The sequence below is a fragment of the Amia ocellicauda genome, chromosome 13 (genome assembly GCF_036373705.1).
Source record: "Amia ocellicauda isolate fAmiCal2 chromosome 13, fAmiCal2.hap1, whole genome shotgun sequence".
NCBI classification, from domain to species: Eukaryota; Metazoa; Chordata; class Actinopteri; order Amiiformes; family Amiidae; genus Amia; species Amia ocellicauda.
Window position 1 is genome coordinate 22,076,761 of NC_089862.1, and position 26,802 is coordinate 22,103,562.

Here is a 26,802-nt window from a genome sequence, read left to right on the forward strand (position 1 = left end):
TGGAGATTCAAGGCACATATAGAGTCTGCTGATGTCAAACAAATTGCCTGACATTTTGAACAAATAAAACTTAATACTGAGACCAAATGTTAATTTAAATTTTCTTCCATTCACCTAGCAGAGATTATGCAAAATAACATTTCTATGCATGCCTATTTCCAAAAGAACTGTGTTTTTTTTCTCTCATAGGTTAGAGAAATCATCATGTATAAAGATAGCTTTTTAATCTGAAAAATAAATAGTTGCTGAAGCAGTTTTCCATATGCCACCAAGTCAGCCACATAAAGCATATACACATGCTGGGAATGCACTGTATAAAATAAAATGATTAAGTAAGAGAATGATTAGCAATGATAGAAATCAAGTAAAGGCATATGCTTTATGTTTTACCCTTGATGTTGTCAGACCTCTGACTGCATTGCTACATTAAATATTGTGGCAAATGAAGCTTGAAACTGAGGGCTATGCAGCACTGCTGATTTATATGGCGGTAGTGTGCATGCAATCAGAATTCTGAAACAAAGAAAAGGAATTTCTGGAGTTGAGTGACTTAACATCAAAGCCTTGGCGAAGTACTAATCAGTATAGTCAAGTAATTGTTATTCAGTTTAATGATGAGCCTAGTTCCTTTCAGTGGTCTACAGATTTTATGATTGAGTGTTTGAAGGGAAGGATAATATATGATTTTTGCTTGCTGGAGAAGCTGCTCGTTTTGATACGGGGACAGATGGGGAATTGAGTAACCATTCTTTTTTTTTTCTTTTTTTCAAGGTACATTTTCTTCAGACTAGTTGAAACTGACAATGCTAACCAAAGTCCTCTTACATTGTCAAAGACTTGAATTGTAGATGCTAATGTGGTCCACAAAGTAATGAGTGTCAATGTACCTTTCATGTACAGATGAGATGCACAGTGCCCACATACATTGTGTCTTCCAAATACAATAGATTTGATGTGTATCGTGGATATATTCAAATCATGAATAATGTGTAGATATATTTAATATACAATGAAATACAATGATTCTCAGCTTTCATCTCTGCTATAAATCCTCTGTCTCTGCTTCTCACCAATTGTATGGCTGCAGCTTTTCGAGATCTCACTGGGTCTTTACAGTTTAAGCTTCAGTCTGGTACATCTTGTAAACAGCAGCAGTCCGTTTTGCTTCTTGAAATGCCAGAGCTATTTTGTTTTTTCTGAATTGCTGTTAAAGCACTCCTCCACCCTCCTTAAATTCAAAAGATCATGTATTTAGGTTCATGGAGGGGCAGGGGTCGCTGGTAATATGAAATGCTAATGTAAAACCATGTAAGTCGCCTTAGATAGAGGCGCCTGCTAAGTAACTTAATAATAACACTGTACGATTAACCTCATTTTCATATCCTGAGTTCAGAGCACTCTAATTTAACAAAGAAGACAGAAACATTTCCATTCGTTAGTCATGCTTTGCATCCACTTCCTGTGTGCTTTATGCAAATTAAACAATATATAGAAAATAAAGCAAGCTCAGGTTCATTTTGGACTGGAAGACAAAAATGCAAATGGACATGAAAGCTCATGATAATCCACTTACATTATCCACATTTTCATAGTCTATTTTGCCTTTAGTAAGTAGTCGCAAAAGATAATTAATATATTTTGTGAAGACAGTAATTTATTTCTTCCCCCATTTTTCTATTTCTTTTTTTGGAGCTTGGTTTCATTTCAGACAATGGATCTTTTTTAGGGCTTCCTATATGCTGTTTTTTATTGATGTGAATAATGGGCTTTTCCATTCAGAAGTGGCAGAGAATGGTAAGTGTCCCTATTTATTGTGCTTGGTGAAATGATTGTTATCAATAAAAGACACTTGCTATTTTTTAAAATAATGTATATAGAAAAGGGTTACTGAGAAAGCCTGCCTGCATGTCACTTAGGAAAAATGCAGGCTTAACAATCAGTACAGCAAAGCAATTCAGCGAATTATAATTTCGCTCTTTAAAAATTGGCACACATAACATACAACATATGAAGAGCACGGCACTCCTAGCTGTAGAAAATAAGGCCATAATTGAATTGCCAGATTTAACAAAACACAATAAACTGTCAGAGCACAGCTCGAGGCACTTATTAATGTCATTCAAGATATATTAATCAACTCAAGCTGCATGATAAGAGAAACTTCAGTCATATTTTGTCATGTTTAGCAGACTTCTCTAAAAAGAATCTCTGGTAGAACTTGCAAATTTGAGCCAATAATGCTGACAGTGCTGCTGAAAAGTTGGTTCATTGTTCACAATACCTGCTGAGTTTCTTTATTTTTATCAAAGTGTACAATCTGAGGGTGATTGTCATTCACTCCACAATGGCCTTTTTTCCATGTTATTTTTTTAGTTTGAAGGTCTAATATCATAAAACTGTCATTTACAGCATTATTAACTAAAACTCTGACATCAAAATGTCATGATAAAGAGAAAATAAAGCTCCATGGCTTATGTAGATTTTTTTTATACAATCCATTTTAATATAGAGCCCTTAAATATTTAACAGGGTATCTGACAGGTGTAATCCAGTTGGCTGTTGTTGGAGCAGATTAAAGAGCTTCCCTCTGATAATTTACACCAGCGTTGTTAATTATTCGGAGAACTCCGGCATGGAGGTTTATGCATTTTTTAATGATTGTCTTTGTGAAGGTGCTCTGGGCTGACTTCGTGAGCAGATGTTCAGTTTTAACTCGTCTTCCTCTTTCATTTCCTCATGCCGAGGAAAGTTTATGTAGAGTAGACATAAAATAAAGGCAGACAGATTAATCAAAGTCTCGGTGGGAAGCAGAGAACCTGCGCCACTTCTTGTAAGATCACTGTGAAACACACTGGCCTGTATGGGGTGGATCTAGCCCTTCAGGCCATTGGTTTTATCCAGATTTTTTATTTACAACATGCAATTCTGCTTCCTCTGCTTGGGGAATGAATGTGACAATGCCTTTACATTTCTAAACTATGTATTTTATTGCAGAGGAACAGTTGTCTCTCAGTCTCAAGTCAAAGGATCATTTTTAACTGAAATGGATTGCATCATCTGAACCAAGTAGAAGAAAGCATGGTGAATAAGACACTGGTGAAAGCATACCTCAGGTAATGTCTTTTCTCTGTGACTGTCATAGATGAAGGACATGATGGCCGGCAGTTTTTACAAATTAAACTGTAATCTAACCGAAGTCCCACTTACTGCTCACCATTGTTTGATCATAGCAGCTTTAAGCCATGAACTTAAATGTCCAAGAATAAATAGCAGTTAAAAGTGGTAACCTCATTCAATTATGGAGAGTGCAGGGCTTCACCCAAGCAGATAACAGTTCGCTGCACCGAGGGACTCTTGTAAAGGACCTTGGGATCCTCAGCTATAATGACAGGCAGGAAATGCATTGTTATCGGTTCTTTCCTTCAGTCCTACATTCAAAAGTGTCTTCAAAATACAAGGCAATGTTAATTTACACAGCCCACACAGTTCTAACCTCTAATAGCGTCAGAAACAACAACTATTGACTTGAGTACAATAACCAATGTTAAAACCCTCCCCTGCCATTCCTCACAATGAAATGGAAATCTTTAAGTCAATTTGGGGTAAATTATGTTCCAAATTATTGTAATAACATGTAGGATATAGTTAAAGCTGTAGAGTATAGAATTAATGAAAATGTATTCAGTATTGGTTGCTAAGTTTTAGTAAAATTCACTTTTGATTGTGGTGTAAGTAAGATTTCACTATTATTTCAACTTAAATGTTCTGTTTCTGTTTAATTGAGATCTCTGTTTTGCAAATTCACAGCATGTTGTTCCCTTAAAATTGTCTACAATGTACCTTTAAACTTTCACAACTGCATTAACAAAGATGTACTGAAAATAAATTACCACAGTTTTAAACCCAGGCCCTAACAGAAGATGCTTAATGAGATAGGGGAAGTAGCATTCTTAATTCAAAGGAGCTCCATAATTTGCATACAAGCTATCAAATCCCATATGAAAAAAAAAACAATAGAAAAGTAGGCATTGGCCTTTTCAAGGATAAAAGAGGTAAAAAAAAAAAAAAAAAAGTTACCTACAGACAAAGAATTGCACACAGAATTCTAATTTTTCCTATGGGATTTGGTTCAAAAGCATGGACCTGATGCCCTTTAGGTATCTGACATAACATGACTAGTTAAAAAGAGATTGTGGGAGGGGGAGACAGGGGCATTAGCTGCAAACAGGCAAATTTCTAAACATTTGTCAGGTGGACAAAGCCTCCTGAGGTACATGGAATTATGTTCCGCCAGACACTGAGTCAATAAGATTATGTGAGATCATATTAATCCCAAATATGAGGTGCTTGAGAGCCTATTTGTGCATCAATTGAAGAAATAACACTTACTGGGGGATTTTATTTACTCAGAGACAGGACCGAGGTTAGCCTGCTCCGGAGTAATTTAAAAAACCCAACTGTGATAACAAGGGAACACATAATTAGAGTATGAGTCACGAAATGAATTTCCACAATCTTGACATATATTGATAGTATTTATAATTGAGTGCCACCCTGTATATTAAAGATGATTCTGTACACACAGCTTTTATAAAAAAAAAAGATAGTCAGGAAATAATGAAGTGCTACATATGTATGCTTCTTGAAATAAAAAAATAAAACAATAATAATCATGTACCTAGACAGAAATACATTCACTTCACAGACACTTGGCTAAACATTTGACAGGACCCTAAACAATCTAAAATATAAGTTTGCTGACTGTAATAACATTGTAATATAAATATTAAACATTGTAACATTGGCCCCTCAACCTATGAACAGGATGAAGATTCAATGTGTTGAATCATTGCAGTTACTATGTAGCTGGTCTAAAACAAATCAGAAATAAAATAATACAATAAACAGTATAAAATATAATATGAGTATGTGTGTGTTATGAGGGACATGAGTTATGGGCAAACAGAAGTGGATTGGTTTCAAAGTAAAGCCATTGGTTAGGGTTAGAGTTCATTATGTTGTTCATAAGGAAATATTTTCCTTGGTATAACACACATCCTTGTCATAAGGATTTCCCCATTGACTTTATATGAATTCAGTATATGGGTAGGATGAATAATAGTGTGTCCACATCCAGAAACTTGTCCAACGCAGAAATCAAGTTTCTGATTTGCATTGAGAGTGAATCAGTAAACTGTGGGAAATACCACGAGCCTGTTCAAGTGTGTGTTTTTTAAGCATTTCATTTGATGGCCGTATATCCAGATCTGTAGAATGGCATTTGTTATTAAAAATAAAAATAATACAATCAGATTAGGAAAGCTTCCTGCTATGATAATGATCACAGAACTACACTTTCTTCAAAGCATGCTGCTCCCTCATGGGGAAAAAGGTGTGTTTGTATGATATAGAAGGTGCAGCCATAAAAAGAGACAGAGACAGAGCTGTGCAACAACACTGTATACTGTAGAATCTCACAAATACTTGAATCATGCTTCATGTAAAAGAATATGATAAATGACAACGAGCTTTCACCAGATAGCCACTTACAAAAATGAAAGCGCACAGTTACGGTTTTTGGAATGTTTTTAGGAGCCTGTAGGAACGTATTTCTAAACTGTTACCAAGAATTGCTTTCCAGATGAGCCACGCACTGTAACTGAGAAACGGACAGACACAGCCATGTGGCACATTTAGCCCAGGTCAAATGCCAGAGAAGGCATGGTTTTATGATGCATAGAGCAAACCCTCCCACTAATCTTATTCTTATCTTTCTATTAAATGGGAAATCGTTTGAAACCTGGCTGCTGCTGATATATTAGAAACTAGATTCATTTCAATATGAATCATTGTGTGTAAAAGGTTTTAACTTAATCACAAAACTGTTCCAGTTGTATTTCCCTGTGTGTTTGTAAGTATTATACATCATATTCCCTATGCCTGAGGACTGTTTTTTTTTTCTCACAAACATTTATTGGAATGCAATAAACTTAATAGCTTAGCTTAATTAAATAAATTTGGGTAAGAAGGAAGACAGCACAAGTAAGGAATCATTGACCAGTCTGGTACAGAAGCCATCATCACTTATTATGTTGAATGTTAAATAAAACACATGCAAACAAACCTAAAAATATGAATAAAATATATAATACATATTAATGTATAATAAATATTAATAAAAAGCTCACAATTATTATATTTTAGTAGGTGCATTGCAAGAAATGTGATAACAAAACATTTTGTAACAATCCTGAGGCTCGCCTAAGGGCCCTGGGCCTTTTAGTGATGCATTATGGTCACTGTACTGTGGCGCAGGAGACTTCGGTTCAAATCTTTTTGTGGCCAGAACCCCCCAGGGTGTTTCATTGGTGTCAGAAGTGTGCTGAAGGAGTCTGCGTCAGGTCATCTGCAGTGAGGGGATAGAAGAGCAACATGAGGGCGTGCTGTAATTATGGGGGGTGGTGTAGTGTAGCGATACTGAGGCCTCACTAAGGGGCCTTTTAGTGACTTGTTAAGGTCACTGCACTGTGGCCCAGGAGACAGGGGTTTGATTCTCACCGTGGTGGAACCCCCCCATGATGTTGCAACATATTAATACGCCAATGGTCACATCATGTACTCTGGTTCGGGTATTCTTACATATATCATGTTTATGTCAAGTGTGAGCCCCCTTCAGACAAGTTTGGAAGCCTTTCAGAATAACAATTGAAAACTGGCTAATCATTAACTCATGTTGCTACTAGTGTGAATAAATAAATTGGGTTCAAAGCATTAGCAGTTTTAAATAAAATCATTAAAAAAATTGGGGGGGTTCGAACAAATAGAAAATAAGATTTGTGATGTAAATCAATGCCATGGGAGGGGTCAGATTCTTATCCCCCAAGATTCCCCCCAGAGCCAGTGCAAACCCATTGGGGTAATAATATAGGCCCCAATCACTCACATGCCCACGTACTGGAATACATTTTTTAAACCAGACAATGTTTTATATATATTTCACAGATTTACAGTCCTCTGATTGGCGAGAGTGCTTCACCATCTGAGGCTTACAGACAACAAATCCCAGCCAACTGGATTAAATAGGTTCTGAAAGGGTGGGCTTAGACGTTGCTTTTTCTGCTTTTAGCCACACTGTGCTTTGAATCACTGTTAGCATGCATAGGATTACTCTATTTCACTTTATAATTAAGGCTATATAAAGAGATTAAAATACGTCCTGGAGATGCTTCTGGGAGATATAATTTGGCAACGGCCCAAGACAAACGAAATGATGATTAGGGAATCTAATCCTGGGAACCTGGATAATTTTCGAGTCCCGGAATACCAGGATTAAAAATGTGAAATGTGAATCACGGGACTGTGGTTAATGAAAAAAGTGACGGTGAAGTAATTCTTGGACTATGAATTAAAAAAGTACACAAATTAATACAGAGATTCGTCATCTGCTCAAAATTTGAATCTGAAGTACAACCACCTGCAGATTTGAGCCCAAGTTCAGTTGATATGCGGCAGAAGGAAAGCACTACTGAGAGGCTTCGTGGATCAGCTAAAGTTGGCTGGAGTGTATGAGCGACGCAGCAGCAGCTACAACAGCAGTAGCAGCATTACATTTGATTAACTCTATCAAAACAGAATTGTCCCTATTTGGAAGCGAATGGGGACAAGGGCTGTACCTGCAATTAACATATGACTTTCTGATGTCCACTCCACCAAACCAGTGTGGAGTCCGAAAGCCCATTTTAGCTCTAGCTGTGCACAAATCTTCGCACTCATCTAAGAGACAAGCTAATTGATGCCTTGAACCTTCTTCTTCTTTTTTTATTGCTATATTAAGAAACAAATAGGCCTATTGTATATAATGTTTAACTGCTCAGTGTATGTTTTAGTGTACTAGTACTAGTTGTAGTCTAGTGCTTCACTCTTACAGTGATAGTGCCTTCACAGTGCATTTGCAAAGTGCAAATAATTAAAAATACCCCCAAATAAGAGGAAGTACATGGAGGAGTATGTCAAGTGTGGTTTCACATTTGCAAGTGACAGGGATGGGGAGAATCAAAGACCACAGTGCTTCATATGTGGAAAACGTATGTGTAATGATAGTATGAAACCTTAAAAATTGAAAGAACACCTAACATCAACAAATGCGGGAAATGCGGATGACACAGAGGACCAGTTCCGCCAGAAAAAGGCTCGATTTGAAGCATCTGGAACCCTGTCAAAGCTCAGTTTTGGCCCTACTCAGAAACCAGCGTTGGAGGCATCATTCAAAGTAGCATACACAATTGCCAAGCAAAAGAAACCACACACTATTAGAGAGACGCTCGTAATAGGGCTAGCACCGGAAAGTGGAATAGTCGACTAATTACAGGTGTTGTCGACCTCAGTGCTTGTATTCGACTAACCAGAAATGTCCATTCACAATATTTGCTAGCAGATGTTATATCAATATCAAAAGAAGTGCAGATTTACATAGTTCTGAACAGAACTGTATAATTCCACCAATCCAAAGCGACTCTGGCTTAGTGTGGATTTAAAAGAAAAAACAAGACAACCCTGAAGTATAATTCACACTTTGTCAGAAAGTGGTAGAATACAATCAAAGCACATTGTGAATGTGTTCACCACAGAGGAAAACATTGCTTCAACCTGTCAGCTAAAAGTCAAACAAGTGGTACTGCAGTCCAGTAAGTGACACTGAAAAAATGCAGTCAAAGCGTCCAATAAATGACATAGGCTACGTAAACAGTAAAAATAACTTACGCTGGTATTTCTTATTGTATTTTTTTATTTATTTAGTTATGGCGAGCTATGCAATTGCATGTACACATTAGTTGTTTTCTGTAAGGCATGAGCGTATTGTTTGAACTAATTCATTTTTTTTAAGTAAATCAGTAACATGAATATTAATAAATAATTATCATCATAGTTTAAATAATTCTAAAGACCACTGTTTAACAGCAATACTTTTGTTTTTCTCTACTTGTTGTATTTGTTGTTTTTCACTATGTCCATGCAGTACTTCAGCCGGTTGTTTATATGAAGCAGAAATTAATTTGTTATAAAACTGCATGACTCCATTTTCTCCACGGTAATGATCAAAATGGAAGTCATTGTTTTTTGGTAAAGAGATTTGGAAAGAGCATTTTTAATCTCCATTTATTCTTTATATATTTTTGTGCTACAATCCAGACTAGTCAACTAGTTCAACTACTTTACCCTTAACCAATCGACTACATAAAATTAGTAGTCGTTCTACCCCTAGCTCATAAAACCACGTGCAAAAGATGTGGTAGAAATAATATGCGGCAAACAACAAAGCCAGCCAATTCCCCGTCAAACAATATTGATCGCAGAAGGATCGAGGATATGTCAGCTGATATTCATGATCAAGTTGTTGAGGAGATGAAACGGAGTGTGGAGTTTGCATGTTCTCCCCGTGTCCAAAGACATGTGGGTTAGGTTAATTGATCATGCTAAATTGCCCTGTATGTGTGTGTGTGTGTGTGTGTGTTGCCCAGCAATGGCCTGGCGTCCCGTCCTGAGTGTGTTCCTGCCTTGTGCCCTATGCCGTATGCATGCCAGGATCGGCTCCGGCTTCCCCGTGACCCTCCCCAGGATAAGTGGTTTCGAAAATGGATGGATGGATCAAAAACACAGAAAAAAAGACATCAAACAACTCTATGAACACTCAAAGAAATGAAATGAAGAGAGGCTTGTGGTGTTAAGCTGAGATGGAGGAGGGAGGGAGTGAAAGAGGTCAAGTCTTTCTCGTGTGGCGACAGCAAAAAACAGGAAGGATGGAATCTTGTTGGTCACGCCGAAGGGTTCTCTTCGTTAAATCAATTATTATTTTTTTCGGTTGCGGAATACTAAGGTAGTAAAATATCATCTTCAATATCGAATTTTCAGAAAAGGACAAATACCTGTATATGTGTGTTATGGGGAGCTCTTTTAATCATGGGTTCCAGGGATCCCGGGATTAAAAAACAACAACCCAGAAATCCTGGGATTGAAAAAGCATCTGTGATTGGATTCCTTAATGATGATGGCAGTTCAGGGGCATGTATGAATCCCATTATCGCAATTATCGTGAGCGTTATTGGGATAATGGGTTGTAAAATATAAATCAAGTTATAGCTGTATTAAAATAAGAAGCTAGTCAGCACTGAAACTGTTTTCTACACTAGTACAAGCATGGGCTCAGAGAACTCAGCCCAGGAAAAAATAAATACATACAATTTAAAAATACATCACTAAAAGCAGAAACTTTTGCCCACAAAAGGTTCAGATGGAAAATTGTTACGTTTTTTTTTATTTCATCTAATTTGTTGCATTGCATTTAATGTAGCTGTAGTATATATGTAATTCACAACAAATACATACACAGTACATAAAATGTACATGTTTGTGCAACACAGCATGTCACCGTGCACATAACTTAATTACATGAAGTAAATTTGCAGAATTTGAGTCTCAAGTATGGTGATTAACTTCAAATCTATGTTCTGATCTTGTTGATAAACATAATATATATATATATATATATATATATATATGTATTATATATAAATATATAAATTATATATATATATATATATATATATATATATATATATATGTATACAGTACTGTGCAAAACTTTTAGGCAGGTGTGAAAAAAAGTAAGAATGCTTTCAAAAATAGACATGTTAATAGATTATATTTATCAATTTACAAAATGCAAAGTGAGTGAACAGAAGAAAAATCTACATCAAATCAATATTTAGTGTGACACCCTTTGCCTTCAAAACAGCATCAATTCTTCTAGGTACACTTGCACACAGTTTTTGAAGGAACTCGGCAGGTAGTTTGGCCCAAACATCTTGGAGAACTAACCACAGTTCTTCTGTGGATTTAGGCAGCCTCAGTTGCTTCGCTCTCTTCATGTAATCCCAGACAGACTCGATGATGTTGAGATCAGGGCTCTGTGGGGGCCATTCCATCACTTCCAGGACTCCTTGTTCTTCTCCACGCTGAAGATAGTTCTTGATGACTTTCGCTGTATGTTTGTGGTCGTTGTCATGCTGCAGAATAAATTTGGGGCCAATCAGATGCCTCCCTGATGGTATTTCATGATGGATAAGTATCTGCCTGTACTTCTCAGCAATGAGGAGACCATTAATTCTTACCAAATCCCCAACTCCATTTGCAGAAATGCAGCCCCAAACTTGCAAGGAACCTCCACCATGCTTCACTGTTACCTGCAGACACTCATTCGTGTATCACTCTCCAGTCCTTCGGCGAACAAACTGCCTTCTGCTACAGCCAAATATTTCAAATTTTGACTCATCAGTCCATAGCACCTGCTGCCATGTTGCTGCACCACAGTTCCTGTGTTTTAATGCATACTTGAGCCACTTGGCCTTGTTGCCACGTCAGAGGTATGGCTTTTTGGCCGCAAGTCTTCCATGAAGGCCACGTCTGACCAGACTTCTCCAGACAGTAAATGGGTGTACCAGGGTCCCACTGTTTTCTGCCAATTCTGAGCTGATGGCACTGCTGGACATCTTCCGATTGTGAAGGGAAGTAAGCATGATGTGACTTTCATCTGCTTAAGTAAGTTTCCTTGGCTGACCACTGCGTCTACAGTCCTCAACGTTGCCCGTTTTTTTGTGCTTCTTCAAAAGAGCTTGGACAGCACATCTGGAAACCCCTGTCTGCCTTGAAATGTCTGCCTGGGAGAGACAGTATAACTACCTTGTGTCTTGTTGCTGTGCTCAGTCTTGCCATGGTGTATGACTTTTGACAGTAAACTGTCTTCAGCAACCTCACCTTCTTAGCTGAGTTTGGCTGTTCCTCACCCAGTTTTATTCCTCCTACACAGCTGTTTCTGTTTCAGTTTTTGATTGTTTCAACCTACATTGAATTGATGATCATTAGCACCTGTCTTGTATAATTGTTTAGTCAAACACCTGACTATATGCCTACAAAATCCCTGACTTTGTGCAAGTGTACCTAGAAGAATTGATGCTGAAGGCAAAGGGTGGTCACACTAAACATTGATTTGATGTAGATTTTTCTTCTGTTCACTCACTTTGCATTTAGTTAATTGATAAATATAATCTATTAACATGTCTATTGTTGAAAGCATTCTTACTTTACAGCATTTTTTCACACCTGCCTAAAACTTTTGTACAGTACTGTATATATATATATATACATACATACATATATATATATACACTCACCTAAAGGATTATTAGGAACACCATACTAATACTGTGTTTGACCCCCTTTCGCCTTCAGAACTGCCTTAATTCTACGTGGCATTGATTCAACAAGGTGCTGAAAGCATTCTTTAGAAATGTTGGCCCATATTGATAGGATAGCATCTTGCAGTTGATGGAGATTTGTGGGATGCACATCCAGGGCACGACGCTCCCGTTCCACCACATCCCAAAGATGCACTATTGGGTTGAGATCTGGTGACTGTGGGGGCCAGTTTAGTACAGTGAACTTATTGTCATGTTCAAGAAACCAATTTGAAATGATTCGACCTTTGTGACATGGTGCATTATCCTGCTGGAAGTAGCCATCAGAGGATGGGTACATGGTGGTCATAAAGGGATGGACATGGTCAGAAACAATGCTCAGGTAGGCCGTGGCATTTAAACGATGCCCAGTTGGCACTAAGGGGCCTAAAGTGTGCCAAGAAAACATCCCCCACACCATTACACCACCACCACCAGCCTGCACAGTGGTAACAAGGCATGATGGATCCATGTTCTCATTCTGTTTACGCCAAATTCTGACTCTACCATGTGAATGTCTCAACAGAAATCGAGACTCATCAGACCAGGCAACATTTTTCCAGTCTTCAACTGTCCAATTTTCGTGAGCTTGTGCAAATTGTAGCCTCTTTTTCCTATTTGTAGTGGAGATGAGTGGTACCCGGTGGGGTCCTCTGCTGTTGTAGCCCATCCGCCTCAAGGTTGTACGTGTTGTGGCTTCACAAATGCTTTGCTGCATACCTCGGTTGTAACGAGTGGTTATTTCAGTCAAAGTTGCTCTTCTATCAGCTTGAATCAGTCGGCCCATTCTCCTCTGACCTCTAGCATCAACAAGGCATTTTCGCCCACAGGACTGCCGCATACTGGATGTTTTTCCCTTTTCACACCATTCTTTGTAAACCCTAGAAATGGTTGTGCGTGAAAATCCCAGTAACTGAGCAGATTGTGAAATACTCAGACCGGCCCGTCTGGCACCAACAACCATGCCACGCTCAAAATTGCTTAAATCACCTTTCTTTCCCATTCAGACATTCAGTTTGGAGTTCAGGAGATTGTCTTGACCAGGACCACACCCCTAAATGCATTGAAGCAACTGCCATGTGATTGGTTGGTTAGATAATTGCATTAATGAGAAATTGAACAGGTGTTCCCAATAATCCTTTAGGTGAGTGTATATACTGTATATATACATTTAAAAAGATATACAAACATGCCCTTTTCCTTGAAGATTGTATCTGAATTGTATCTGTTTCTTTAGTTTCTTTTTTCCACCCCATAATCTCTTTTTGAAGTAATTGTTTTCCCACGTGTCCCACTTCAGATTTCAGCCAATCAGCACACACAAAACTGCCACATGTGTAACAGTTTTCCTGCAAAAATTCTTTACCGCACAATATTTTCAAATGTGTTCTAATTAAAACCTATTTTTAAAATAAGTAAAACAATATATCAGGCTTTGACATGTCTTAGTAAAGTCATATGCAAGTGTCTTGCTCTGGGCCTGTAATAATTGCTTAGTCTGCTTATGCCTACTACAGCAGACACCCCCCACACACCTGACACACACACAATAAATATATAGTAGTCTAAAATAAAAACATGTCGACAATGAGAGTTTAATTACACATGTTGTTGGTGTGACGGAAGGGACAGTCTTTGGGAACACAGAAGTTTAGTCCTGGGCTTGATTCACTGATCTAAATATAGATGAGAGGCTTGATGTTTGAAATTTGTCTTAAACAAGTTAAAGAAGATCTTAATCATCTGCATTGCAGTAAAGAGAAAAACAGCAGAAGATGAATACAGGTTATGTCTTTATGGGTAGAGCTTCTGTTAAAGCGACAGTTCTTTTGTATATCATAAATGATTTTTTTCAAGACCCATCCGCAGGCATTTAATTTCATTCTGCTGTGTAGACCTATATCTTGTCTTTTTGTATTGAAAAAAAGGTATGCATTCTTTATAAAGGGCAATATGTGCATTGATAGTAATATAAAATATATTCTATTTTAAGCAGCTATATGTGTAATATGTAATATTCTTGAATATAAAAAAATTATCTGATGTTAATATTATATTACAGTTTCTTACTATTCACATGGCCAAGTAATTGTTTCCCTGGAGTGGGTTTTTGTGTGTATTTGAGACTCAGTCTTAGATATAGAATGTCATGTGGTATTTAAATGCAAGCAGAAAGTATTTTTTTGTCATATATATATATATATATATATATATATATTTTTTTTTTTTTGCTGTTTGAATTAAAATTATAATCCATCATTCTCTTTAAAAAATCATTAAATTATAAATAATGGTCTCCACTCTATTGATATATGAAAGCTACATTTGAAAATAGCGAATTCAGGCATGAGAGTGCATGGGGTATAGCAAACTACGCAGCAGAATCTTTCAGTTACAACTCCTCAACTTTAAATGAAAGTACAATATTCTAATCTTATTAGGTTTTACTATGCAAAAGACATGAAATTGAAATGTTCTAGTAGAAATCTATAATGCAATGAATTCTCTATCTGTGACTTTCTGAAGATTTATAGAAAAGAAGAAAGGTTTGCTTTTGCAGATGTTGCATGCATTTATTTCAACTGTGATGCTTTTTTTTTTTTTTTACTGCAAACCCTTTTTGGTTTGTTTGCTTTTATTCCACATTCGTCTTTTCATTTGTAAGCATTTTAATGATAATTTGTTTTGCCCAGGATATTTAGTGTTCCCATAATTTCAGTGAGTGTACAAGCTTATATACACCGCCATGGTTTCTGAAGTTGTCTTTCTAAAATTGAAAGGGCTCCTCAGTCCTGATCGTGGAGGGCCACACTCTGAACCCTGGGTGAGTCAGTTAAATGGGATTCTAGTAAGACAATAACTCAATTGAATGAGGTATTTAAGAGCTCAGGAGAAATGAAACCCTGAAGATACGCAAGGCCCTCTCAGGACCAAGACTGGGGACCCCTGTTACCATGCAAGGGAAATATATGAGCAGATTATGCCTTATTCTTTTGTAACATATTCTATCTCCATTACAACACATACTTTAAAAAGTAAAGCAATTTCTTTGGAAAATGTGGTTGGTGAAAATTGTATGCTATTATTTTTTAAGTCAGATGCTGGAAAGATTCTGTTTACATTTTAAAGTTGTCAAAGGATGAATACAAAACGTATCATTTGTAACAACATAATAAAATTCCAGTCTGCAGGAAATGTTTATAGTGCAAATTATTTCACACAGCTCTTATACATTCAATAAACACACTGTTTATTTCTCCCTGTTGTTTACTATCCCTGGGAGCTTTGGCAGTTTAGCTGTAAGCACCAATTAAGCCAACTGTGAGGTTACAAGGCCAAAGAGACTTGCACCTTAAGCAACTTTTAAAAACACATAAAATCAAAATTAAAATGATAATAAAAAAAATTAGACATGATTACTGAGAAAACTTTTTTCTTGTTGAAAAGGTGCTCAGCCTTCACGTAAAATCACTGAGCCCTGAGCCCTGAGCCAGAAACAGATTAAAGTAATAGATTTTCCTAAAATAAAATGTCCATTAGGCATTATCATTATCGTTAATGCTACTTAACTGTCCGTTTGGAATGTTTTGTCATGCCATTTAATGGTGGCACAAACACGACTACACATAAACCAGAGTTAAAGAGGCCTAATGTGTTGACTCGACAACAAGAAGGAAAGGGAGCAGACAAAAATACAGCAACTTATGGAAACAGAAGCATTTCATATCCATAAGCTTTTAATTCAATGAAAGTTTACAATTTAAACAACAGCACTCCTTGCTATGATACTGTATTATCAAAAATGGTACAGTACTGTATTACATAAGCATACAAGCATCAGCACATTTTTAGACAACTAACAGAATTTATTCCACTTTAATTAATGCAGCGATAATACACATTTCAAGGCCAAATCTGCCCCAGAGTATCTGTAATACAGCATTTTTCAAATATTGCTTTCATTAAATTGTCATATTTTACAGTTTCCACCGATTCATTAACAATAAATAAATAAATGATTACAAATTGTTAAAATAAATTGAATATTGGGAGTTACCCCCCATACAGAAAGCTTCTGCCCACCCTCACTGAGAAAATACACCCCCCCATTAGAATAATTATACATTTCAAGAGATCTTTTGATCACTACAGGAGTGCCTTAATTAATGGATTACTCAGTGTATCACCAAGAAAGATCATCAGTCCAGATTTTACCTCACAAGTACTGTTGTACGGATACAGCTCATACAGTTCTGAATCACACACAAAACACAACAGGCCTATTTTTCAGATGCCAGTCAGATTTTGTTCTTTTTACAGAATAAAGCTGGGCTCATTGGAGGAAGACACGACGATGAAGGCTGCATTGATTTGTTCACAAATAACCCCCTGCCTTTGTTTTGGTGGGGTGTCATTCAATTCAGGACACATTTTTCTACCTGTCAGACAACAAACATAACAGCAGCAAGGAAGAGTTGGAGGCTTGAGTTTGTTTGCTGGGCACAGTGGAGCCCTTCTCATTAGCCTGAAACAACATGTCTGCAAACAACTATATAGGCAAATGTGATCAGCATGTGCACATCCAGCTAATATTAACAAACTAAAGGCAAAACTCTATCATGTGGAGCAAAATCAGCACCAGTCAGTCATCCATTCTGTGCTTGAGCGAGATCTGCGTGATGCTAGACAAGGTTCCTGGGTACTGTGTGCACCTTGAATAGATTAACAGCAAAGTCTTATGTGTTGTAATAGACAGACTGAAAGAGAGCAGTTTCTCTCAAGCTATAAGGAATCTGACAAAGCAATAGCTGCAGTCAAAATAGGTATATGAGGAACATGTACCACACTATATTAGCAAAGGTACTGTGACAAAAAAAAGCGCAGTCAGGAAAGGGTATAGGTAGTTATGCCCTCCCCTGGCCTAAATGACTACTGTAATTCTAGAAGGGATGCCTTCCAGCACTTTTTGATAGATGCCCTGGGGAATACTGTACCCTTCCTCCCACCACAAAGTTTCTAATGCAGTGAGGCAAGCTGGTCTCTGTGGTCTGCCACTGAAATGCTACTATACATATTGCATGTATTCTGTGGGATTAAGGTCGGGACTGTGTGCAGGCCATGAAATATTTTAAGTGCCGTTGTCCTTGAACCACTATGTTACAATACCAGCTCTGTGACATTGTTATTTATTAGTTTGGACCTCTTTCACAAAAAGAGGTCCAATACCAAAGAAACCACACAATCTTACTACACATGTCTGGCTGTACATTACTGGTGGAAGGAGGCTTATCCTAAAAATGTTTGGATGGCGTATTTCTAAATGATATGAATTAAATTAAAGTGAGTTAGGAATGTTACTCTCATTTGGAAGCAGATCTTGTAAAAAAAATAAATCATATTCAATTACGCATGTGTAATGGGGCACTAATTGTACGTGAGCTCGTTACGGTGCTGTAACTCCTCTGTATAATCAGTAGAGTGTATAAATCTCCAAAGTCTGGAGACCAGTGTTTTGGCGTAGCAGGTTTATCTCTCTACTGGGAGGAGTGCTTGGGATGGCGTAGTTCGAATCCCTAGTGGGATCCCTAGCGCCCCGCCTCTGTCCTGCACACACTACACATGCAAAACAAAAAAGCGATTAAAAATATCTGTTTTGAATGATGTTGTGTGTCCTACATTCAACCCTTCTACTGATCACAAGCTGTCACCACATTTGCTTGACACACAGTATCACTTTGTGCTGTGGTCAGGTGATGAATAAGATTCAAAGTGAAAATTAAAGGTCTGTCCCAAAATAGTAATTCCCTTAAATAATAATAATAATAATAATAATAATAATAATAATAATAATAATAATAATAATGAAGTATCACACAGAGAGATATAGCTTCCCTGCTGCCATCCTAGGATTAGCTCTGGGTGTAAATCCTTGTATCTTTGTCATGCATACTTTGATGGACCTGGTCTGCATAATGTGGCACTATTATTTGCTTTGGAACTCAACCTGCATGAATTCAATTTCTGAACAATCCTATTAGCTAAACTCTCGAAAATTAACTGTAAAACTGCTATTTCAGATGCCCAAAGTAAAAAAATGAAACATCGTTGCAATTTATTCCAAATGAAAATTATATTTTATTTATTTTAAAAGACAATTATTTTAATACATGCTTTTATGACTGTCACCTTCTTCCACAGAAAACCTCTTTGATGGTTGATTTTAACTGAAGAGTTAGACTGCCATCTTCTGATTGGATCGGATGCTGTGTTTTGGATGCATTGTTTGTGCTCTCATAAATTTAGACTGCTGTGAATTATTTTGTGGAGCGAAACCTCATTTATTTACCAAGGTTAAGATGTATACATTTGGGAAGTTTAGGCTAATTGCAATGATATCTCCCTCTTCCACAAAGGCTTTATCAACATGAAGGCAGTTTAGGACTTAAACTATGTAAGTTAAATCATGAAAACAGAAGATGTCCAAAACAAGAGGAAAACAATCACAATCTTTTATACAAACAACATAAACATACCAATATCTTTTTACCCTCATGCTGTTGTAATGCCGAAAGGTTTGGGATATTCTGAGCATGTAGTCAAGCATTTTTCTATGTTTTATTCTTTGAAGAATATAGCAATTATAAAACAAGTTAATATTCATAATATCATTTTGTATCACATATGTTTGATGTGCAAGCCACCACTTTTCAATATAACTGTGTTAGATTTTTTTTGTATAGTATGTAGATTTATAATAAAAGCATTGCATGATTTATATATACAGTAGTAGTTCATTTTTTCAGAGGTATTCAAAGCATGCTTCAAAATTAAACATTGTACTTATCCAGAGGGCATAGAAAGTAGATGATATAGAATTGTGAGTCCTATTGTCATTATCATATCTCTATGCAGGAAGAGACTGAGAAAGTTGTTTCTACACATATTTATTTATTTATTTATTTATTATTTTGTAATGCCCCTGCTTATATTCATTGAGCTCTGGTATTGTTACATGTGACTGAATGTTGCACTGTACATGCATGACAGCATCCTGTTGACCTCAGACCTGTGCTCCTACCTCCGTAGAAAATAAGGTTTACCCCTGAGAATGAAAGGGTGAATAGTGTGACTTTCGGTCACTCAAAATCCCATTCCAAGATTTGTGACTCTTTAGAGCACACAATTTTAGCTATATATCTCTCATTCCTTTTAAGCATTATGAGGAGTTCAGACACATGTGGATAAAACTACTGCTGTTCCCGTTTTCTTATGACAGGCGTTTTTCTGCCACCCAGCCCTTTTGATGGAAATGGATTCTTCATACTGTCCTTACAAAAATACCTTTTATAATCACCTCAGAAGTGTGATTCTATGTGTCATGAGGAAGCTTTGGCATGACTTGGGAGTTATAGGACTATCTTGTTAGTAAGAAGTAAGTACATCTTACACAGACCCTCTGACAAGGTTACATTTTCTGTGTGTCTGCCCTCTACACAATTAGACTCGTCTTGCAGCGGAGCAGAAAAGCATGAGGGGCACTCCCCTGAAGACCACAATACAATGTATTCCAGACCTCCACGTGTTGGTAGGCTTGGCTGTGTTTGTGCTGATATGTTAAAGTCAGGTCTCATGTATATATATATATATATATAGCAGACTCTACAGCTCATATGGCCCTCCAGTTAAGACTTTATTATAATGCAATGCTGAGATTTCATACAGGATATGACAGAGGGCCCTCATAAATTTCTCCTGCTGAAGAATATTCCTATGAGTTGATCCACATTTCCATTAAAAATTAAATGTTCATTGCACTGCCACAAAGTAGAAGCTGTTACTTCATCTGGGTCTCAGACAGTGGCTTAAGAACCTGAGTATTAAGACAATTCATACGCCAGAATGAAAATACCATGGTGAGTATCCAGTCTCACTCTAACAGGGAAATGAAACCTGACATTATCTCACAGAAGTAATCTCAGACTTTGACCCAAGTTACCTTATAATTCCTTTGGTAAGTAGCTTGATACAAGTGCTGGCAATGTATGTGTCTGGGAACTATTTTTACTTTTAAAATGAGAACAATATACATATTGAATAATGAATGGGTCAGTAGAGGTGCACTTGGAGATATGCATAACTAAAATACCAGTTTTTTACAACTAATAGATCTACAAGACTACAAATACTCTGTTTCAATGTATTATTCCAACCTCTACAAACAAATATCACAGGATTATGAAAGGCAAGCCATAATGTTCGGTTTTAAATCTTCTAACAAGAAATGAGAAGCCCTTTCTTCCAGTTACATTATATCTGCCAGCTGGAATCACCATTGCTGTAATTTGAATCCACCCTACATACAAATCTAAAAAAGCCTTTTGGACACCATTTAATCATGGAACCTGCAAACCAAATGGAAAAAATATATAGTTCAATACACGTTTGTTCTAGAGTTTTACTTCCAATTACAAATTGTTTGAAGTCACAATCAGACTTTTTCATGCCAGCTATTAAGATGATAGATCTGTTTTAGCCCATAGCTGAAAAAGTCATCAAAACTCATAAACAACTGTAAGGCATTATTTATCATTTTAAAACGAATATAAATCAAACAAAAAGCAACAAACAAGCCATTGTAAAAATGGAAGATTAAAATACAAAATTATGGCATTGCCGAGCGGGAGATTAGAGTCCTGCCTCTGTTTTGTGCCATGAACACAATTACGAAAACCCGAATGTGTAGACTGCAAACATTCAGATTGAGAAATCATGTAGCATTAATTCAGACAGAAACAAAAACAAGCCGATGTAACTCAATTTGCCTTTATATCAAAGCCTTTCAGCGTGGAATGTACTGGCACGGCTTCCTTCACAATGCTAAAAATAAAATACCTGTTGGGTGAGCTAAATCACCTGAAAGGCTTTTTTATCGTGGCTACAAAAATATCATGTGGTCGCTTAGATGCAGATGTGGCAATTAAGCCTACACTAGAGCGATTTAGCTCATACTAATTACCTAAATGTGAATCTACTTAATTCCACAGTTATGGAGAATGCTTGCACCTCCACTCTCCCTCTTTCTCCCTCTCTCTCTCTCTCTCTCGCTCACTCTCTCTCTCTCTCTCTCTCTCTCTGTCTCCCTCCCTCCATCGTTGTGTTAAAGTAGCAATGGACTTTTTTGCAAGTGCTAAATCAAAGAATCAATTGGTCATTTTCTGTCGGAACTACGCCATTGAAATTAAATTAAATGCATTATAAAGCATGTTTATATATATTTGTATTGATTTCTACAGTGTCAGTCAAATGTTTTTAAATCCCCTGTCTTAACTCAGTTCAGTCAAATGAAATCATTACAATTTTCCTGAGGCTGAATCAATGTTCAGCAAAGTCTGAAAAAAACAACCACTGACAAATAAGTGAAACAATATGTCCTTAACTAAAGGATTCACAGAACAGTGCTGTGAATTATTTTAGATGTATTTAGATGTAATTAGTGTAATTGTTCTAGTATTTTAATATATTTAAACAGGGTAATATGAATTCAATGTACAATACAGTTATTGACACACTTCTTGTCATTGTGTTCAGCTGAATTCTCTTACTCCCCCCTATGTTTATGAAAGTGTCTTTCTGTATTTTGTGACCTTGAGAGATTTGGAAATCAGGTTATGTGGGAGTTTTTCTTTTCAAATTCATTCCTGATGGTACAACTGGAAAAGATGTCACTGAAATGCAAAAATATTTGGTAAAGGATGAGTATGCTTTGATGTTTTACCTGTGAAGCAGCCTGCCTTTAGGTACGTGAATCCAAAGACCTTAGTCTCAAGACTCACTGACGTTCAAAGGCTTTTTCCTTTTTAAGGCAAACTTAAAACACCCAAGGTAACTGAAAACTACAATAGCCTAAAATGCTTTTCGAGTTTTCAAGACATTCTTTTTGTTGAGGTTTCACAAGAATTGATCATTCTCTGTAATACGTGCAGAACACTCTGTGCTGTCAATTAAGGTTTGTTCCTGTCTGTTCATTCAGGGACACTCACTTCTCTTTTAAGTCAAACTTCTCTTTATACTTTTTTATTTTAGGTCTTGCAAATGTTAACCTAACAACCTATTTTGACATACTATATATAAAAAAGAATACATATTCAAGTAAGAAAAGATACAGAAAATAGTCAAATAATCAGTGCATGTAAGTGGTTTTTATTTGGGTAGAAATTGAATGATAATTTTAGCAAATGTGACTGAAAATGACAAAAACATTTATTTATTTATATTATTCTTAAATATGTTGCAGACATTTAATTAATCCCACAATCTGAAAATAAATCAACAACCAGTGGAAATCAGATTAAGTATAATCTGCTTCTTCTGAGGGTTTCTATCAGGCCAAGTGTTTATTTTTGCATCTCAAGCTGCCATTGGTAACAACCAGACACCTGGCTAGTGATATAACCCACTGATGCACAGCCAGGATCCCCCTGCTCACACCGCCAAAATAATGAAGGGACCAGATCACATGACCACATTTAAACTGCACTGGGCAACCATGGCAGTGTTGGGGAGTTGCATAGCCTCATTTCAGACCTTTAATATCCAGGCAGTAGGTCTCCTGGAGGCTTTTATTAGATGAGCCACACTATTATAATATATAAATATAGAAAGTGAAAAAGTACACAAACAAGGTATACATAAACCTATATATGTATGCCTTTCTTTTGTTCTAGTGGTTGTGCTGGCACATTCTGGTGTTTGGAGTACTAATTCAGGCTTGTGCTCTATAAACCCTTAAACACTTAGGTGTTAATGTCTCTTTATTTGGCTCAGTCTAAAACAGAGTTCTCCTCTACGGCCTGGCGAGACACTCATCCTGCAGTTAGTGTAAGGCTCCACTCAGTCTGTTAATGCTGTCACTGCTTTTTCCTGGACGGCTACGCATTTTGCTCTCTTGACACCCACTCCCTCATTTTCTAATGATCCTCTGCTATTTACCACCTACTAGCTCCCAGGCTCAAAAGTACACCCACCTATCGTATTCCAGGACTTTTTCTATGTTCAGATGGTGATAATGAATTATATCCTCTGATGTATATAGCAACAAGATAATTTCAAAAGCTTCTACTCGATATAAAATTGTCTTTGCCTGAGTCTCTCTTTACCAACACTCAATTTATCCCCCATGACCTCCGACCCAGTTTCGCATTCCAATACATCCATAATGTTAACTTAGTTATCAATCATGTGTAAAGAAAAGTCCACAGAGGTTCTTGTTTACCAATTCATTCAAATGTTGTTTAATTTTTTCATTTTTGAAATAACCAAAGTTAACCTTAATCTACTCTCTATCTTCTATCAGTCTACGCAGGGAATACAAGCACATCTAGCAGAATTATGCAATTGCTGTAAAACTTGCTTCTTAGGGGACAGAGCTGGCAATTTTCTCTTTTATTGAAAAGCCATGCTAAAGTCCCAAAGGCCAAAACTTGCAAGCTGCAAAAAGACAAGCTTTGTTAATCATTTTCACTTTGGCACACATAAATGTTGTGTTATATATATATATATATATATATATATATATATATATATAGATAGATATAGATATATATATAGATATATATATATATAGATATATATATATATATATATATATATATATATATATATATATATATAGAGAGAGAGAGAGAGAGAGATATAGATATATATATATATAGAGAGAGAGAGATATAGATATATATAGATAGATATTTAGATATATAATATAAAGCAACAGTTTAGCATGAATACTTCTACTGTTAAATTCTTTCACAAGCAGCCACAGACAGCAGCCCAGATATCCACCCATCTGTATTTCAAGTCTGTAATGTTACATGGCTTACAGGCATTCAATTGTTTGGTTACCTCTCACTTTAAAAAGAGCACCATAACAATTGCCACAGCGATAGTGTGGCTTGATTTATCGTACGTACCTGTCAGGTGAGTCAGTCTTGTATACGGATGAGGAGGAACTACCCTGGTAAAAATCCTGCTGCTTTATTATAATCTATTGTTTTGTTCTAATGTAATTAAAATGAAGCTCAGCCTCAACATACAACAAAGAGCCACAGTGCCATCTATGGTTCAGTTTTGAAACTTTTTAGTAGCAGAACGTTAATATTTTCAAACGTGCAGAACCCCAAAGACAGGAGCAAAGGGGCTAATGGAGGCTTTTTATAAATAATGTAATCCAGGCATACATTGTCTCTTTTCAGCATGCCAGACTTTTAGACATGATGACAATATAATATTTTGTGCAACAGTCATCCATTATATTAATATGATGCTCTAATAAAAAATGCCCCCTCTAGCTTGAGTTCATCTGGTCTGGTACAGAAGCACAGAATTACCACGATGAAGAACTAGTAAACTATTTCCTTGTTGAGAATATCGAGGCTGTAAAAGCAAAGCAATAGTAATTAGTTGGCAATTTGCAATGCCAAGAGCTAGGGAGTGCCTTATGTCAGAACTGTTTATTGGAATAGACTTTTCTGCTCTAAGGAGGAGAGCAGTCCTTCCACACCTTAGCAACCCCCACCATTAATGTAATGTATATCTCCTGCTTTGGAGATTCTGTACATTAATTTCCCCCATTAACGATTTCATTTTTTCAGCATGGTATTTAGGTATGTTGTGTCATGCATTTCAATGCAAGGAAACAGCAATAAAGGCAGCAGACCCTGAATGTCTGTCTGGCAGGAGAGGCAGCAGGAATGGCGCATAGAAAAGTAGTGTCAGGGATGGTGACAGCTGTACAGACAGACCCAGACTCTCTTGTCGATGTACATACGATGCATTTTAATTACTACTGGACACTTCCTACTTGGGAATCTTAACAAATTAAAACTAAACTATATTTGGATGTGCACACAGCACTACTCACTCACCCAGGTGCCATGTGAGTATTGGCAGCAGGAATCCCCTCCCCATCAATCACTGCTGCCCCTGGACTCCTCTGCAGGAACCAAAAGCTAGAAATTGCATCACCATGTTCAACATTTTCCTGCATCAAGAGTATTATAGTTTTATGATGTGTACCTGATGTGCAATCATATAAATTTTTATCAAAGAATTCTCCTGATCCTGCCCATCAAGCATAACTAAAAATGAAACATTATATTAAAGCTACAGAATTTTGTCTGCACTATGTTTCTGTTTTATAAATACTTTCAAGCATGGACTGTAGCCTCCCAAATAATATGCGATGCAGTAGTAAATAGATGCTGAACTTCAAGCACAAGATGTGTTTATTCATTTGGAGGGCATTTTAAAATGGTATATTTGTAGGGGGCAGCTCAGAAACAAGCCCAGATAGGATTGTGTTAAGAAAAAAATGGACTTAACCACTAACCAGCAAACCACAATACATAATGTTTCAAAAAAACGTGAAGCAGTGACAGTTATCGACGCATAACCTAAACCGTCCTGAGCACTCAGTCTTCATCTCAGCAGGCCTCCTTGGTGTTATTAGGAAGGAAAAACAACAAACGTGCAGAAAGGGGTATTATTTCAAACCTCATTACTCACCAACCATGGGTGTCAAATGTGTGGTTTTGTAATCATGCACAGAATTTGCAAATCTATTTATGCTGCAGGATCTTACTAAAACCGAATCCTGACAGTAACAATGGCAGCTGATGCTTTTATTTGTCGATAGTTCACTTGTTTGGTTACAGTGAAACATCCACTCACTGACTGAGGGAGTGCTGGGGAAGGGATGCCATTAAACCCACAATTAATTGTACTGGTTCAATGCAGTTAATAGTGGTTTGGAGTTGATAAGGCACTGCATCTGCTATCCATTGTTTACTTCCTGCACAATATTAAAAGGACTAAAATTCTGGCCTCATAAGCCCTGTACTGGAGCTCCTTTTTTAACCTGGGGACATTTGTCTGAGCAGATGGAGCACAGTATGATTATCTATTTGCACTGCAGCACACAGACACACATTACAGTATGAATCTGCAACCATAAGTGCCTAGATACAGTGTGCAATTTCAGTAGGATCAATGGCTCTCGTTTGGTTTGTGTTGGATTGCATCCATCAGTTATAGCCAACCCTCTGAAGGTATAGCATTACACAAGAAAAATTCTAATGCAATTCAGTGCAATGTGGAGATGTAAAAGAAATGAACATAAATAGAGAGACTGAAATCATCTCCACCCCCCAAAAACACTTGTGATAAAACCCCTTCGGTGAGCTGCAAGTTTGGTTTGTTGTTACCATGGCGGCCCTGAGCAGACTGACTCAGTCTGCATCCCCTGACATTTTAGTGCTTCTTGGAAAGAAAAAAAAACGAGGAAAAAAAAACAACCTTCAGCTTATATACGAAAGCATGGCTTCTTGCCTGTTACTATCAGAATAATTACCAGATGGCAGTTTTGGAAATGTGTAACTATGCAGCTGTCATTTACATATTTCTCTCTCTTCCTCTCTCTGTATATATATATATATATAGATATGAGATAACAAAATAC

The 26,802-nt window shown here is 37.0% G+C and overlaps 1 long non-coding RNA gene across 1 annotated transcript in view; it reads right to left on the minus strand.

The window, feature by feature from the left end:
• LOC136767019 (uncharacterized) overlaps nt 1-24,328 on the minus strand; it is a 55,609-nt gene extending 31,281 nt beyond the window's left edge. The window contains exon 1 of the long non-coding RNA XR_010821802.1: nt 24,257-24,328. This is a non-coding gene — a long non-coding RNA (uncharacterized LOC136767019). The remainder of the gene's footprint in view (nt 1-24,256) is intronic.
• Nucleotides 24,329-26,802: the final 2,474 nt, after the last annotated feature.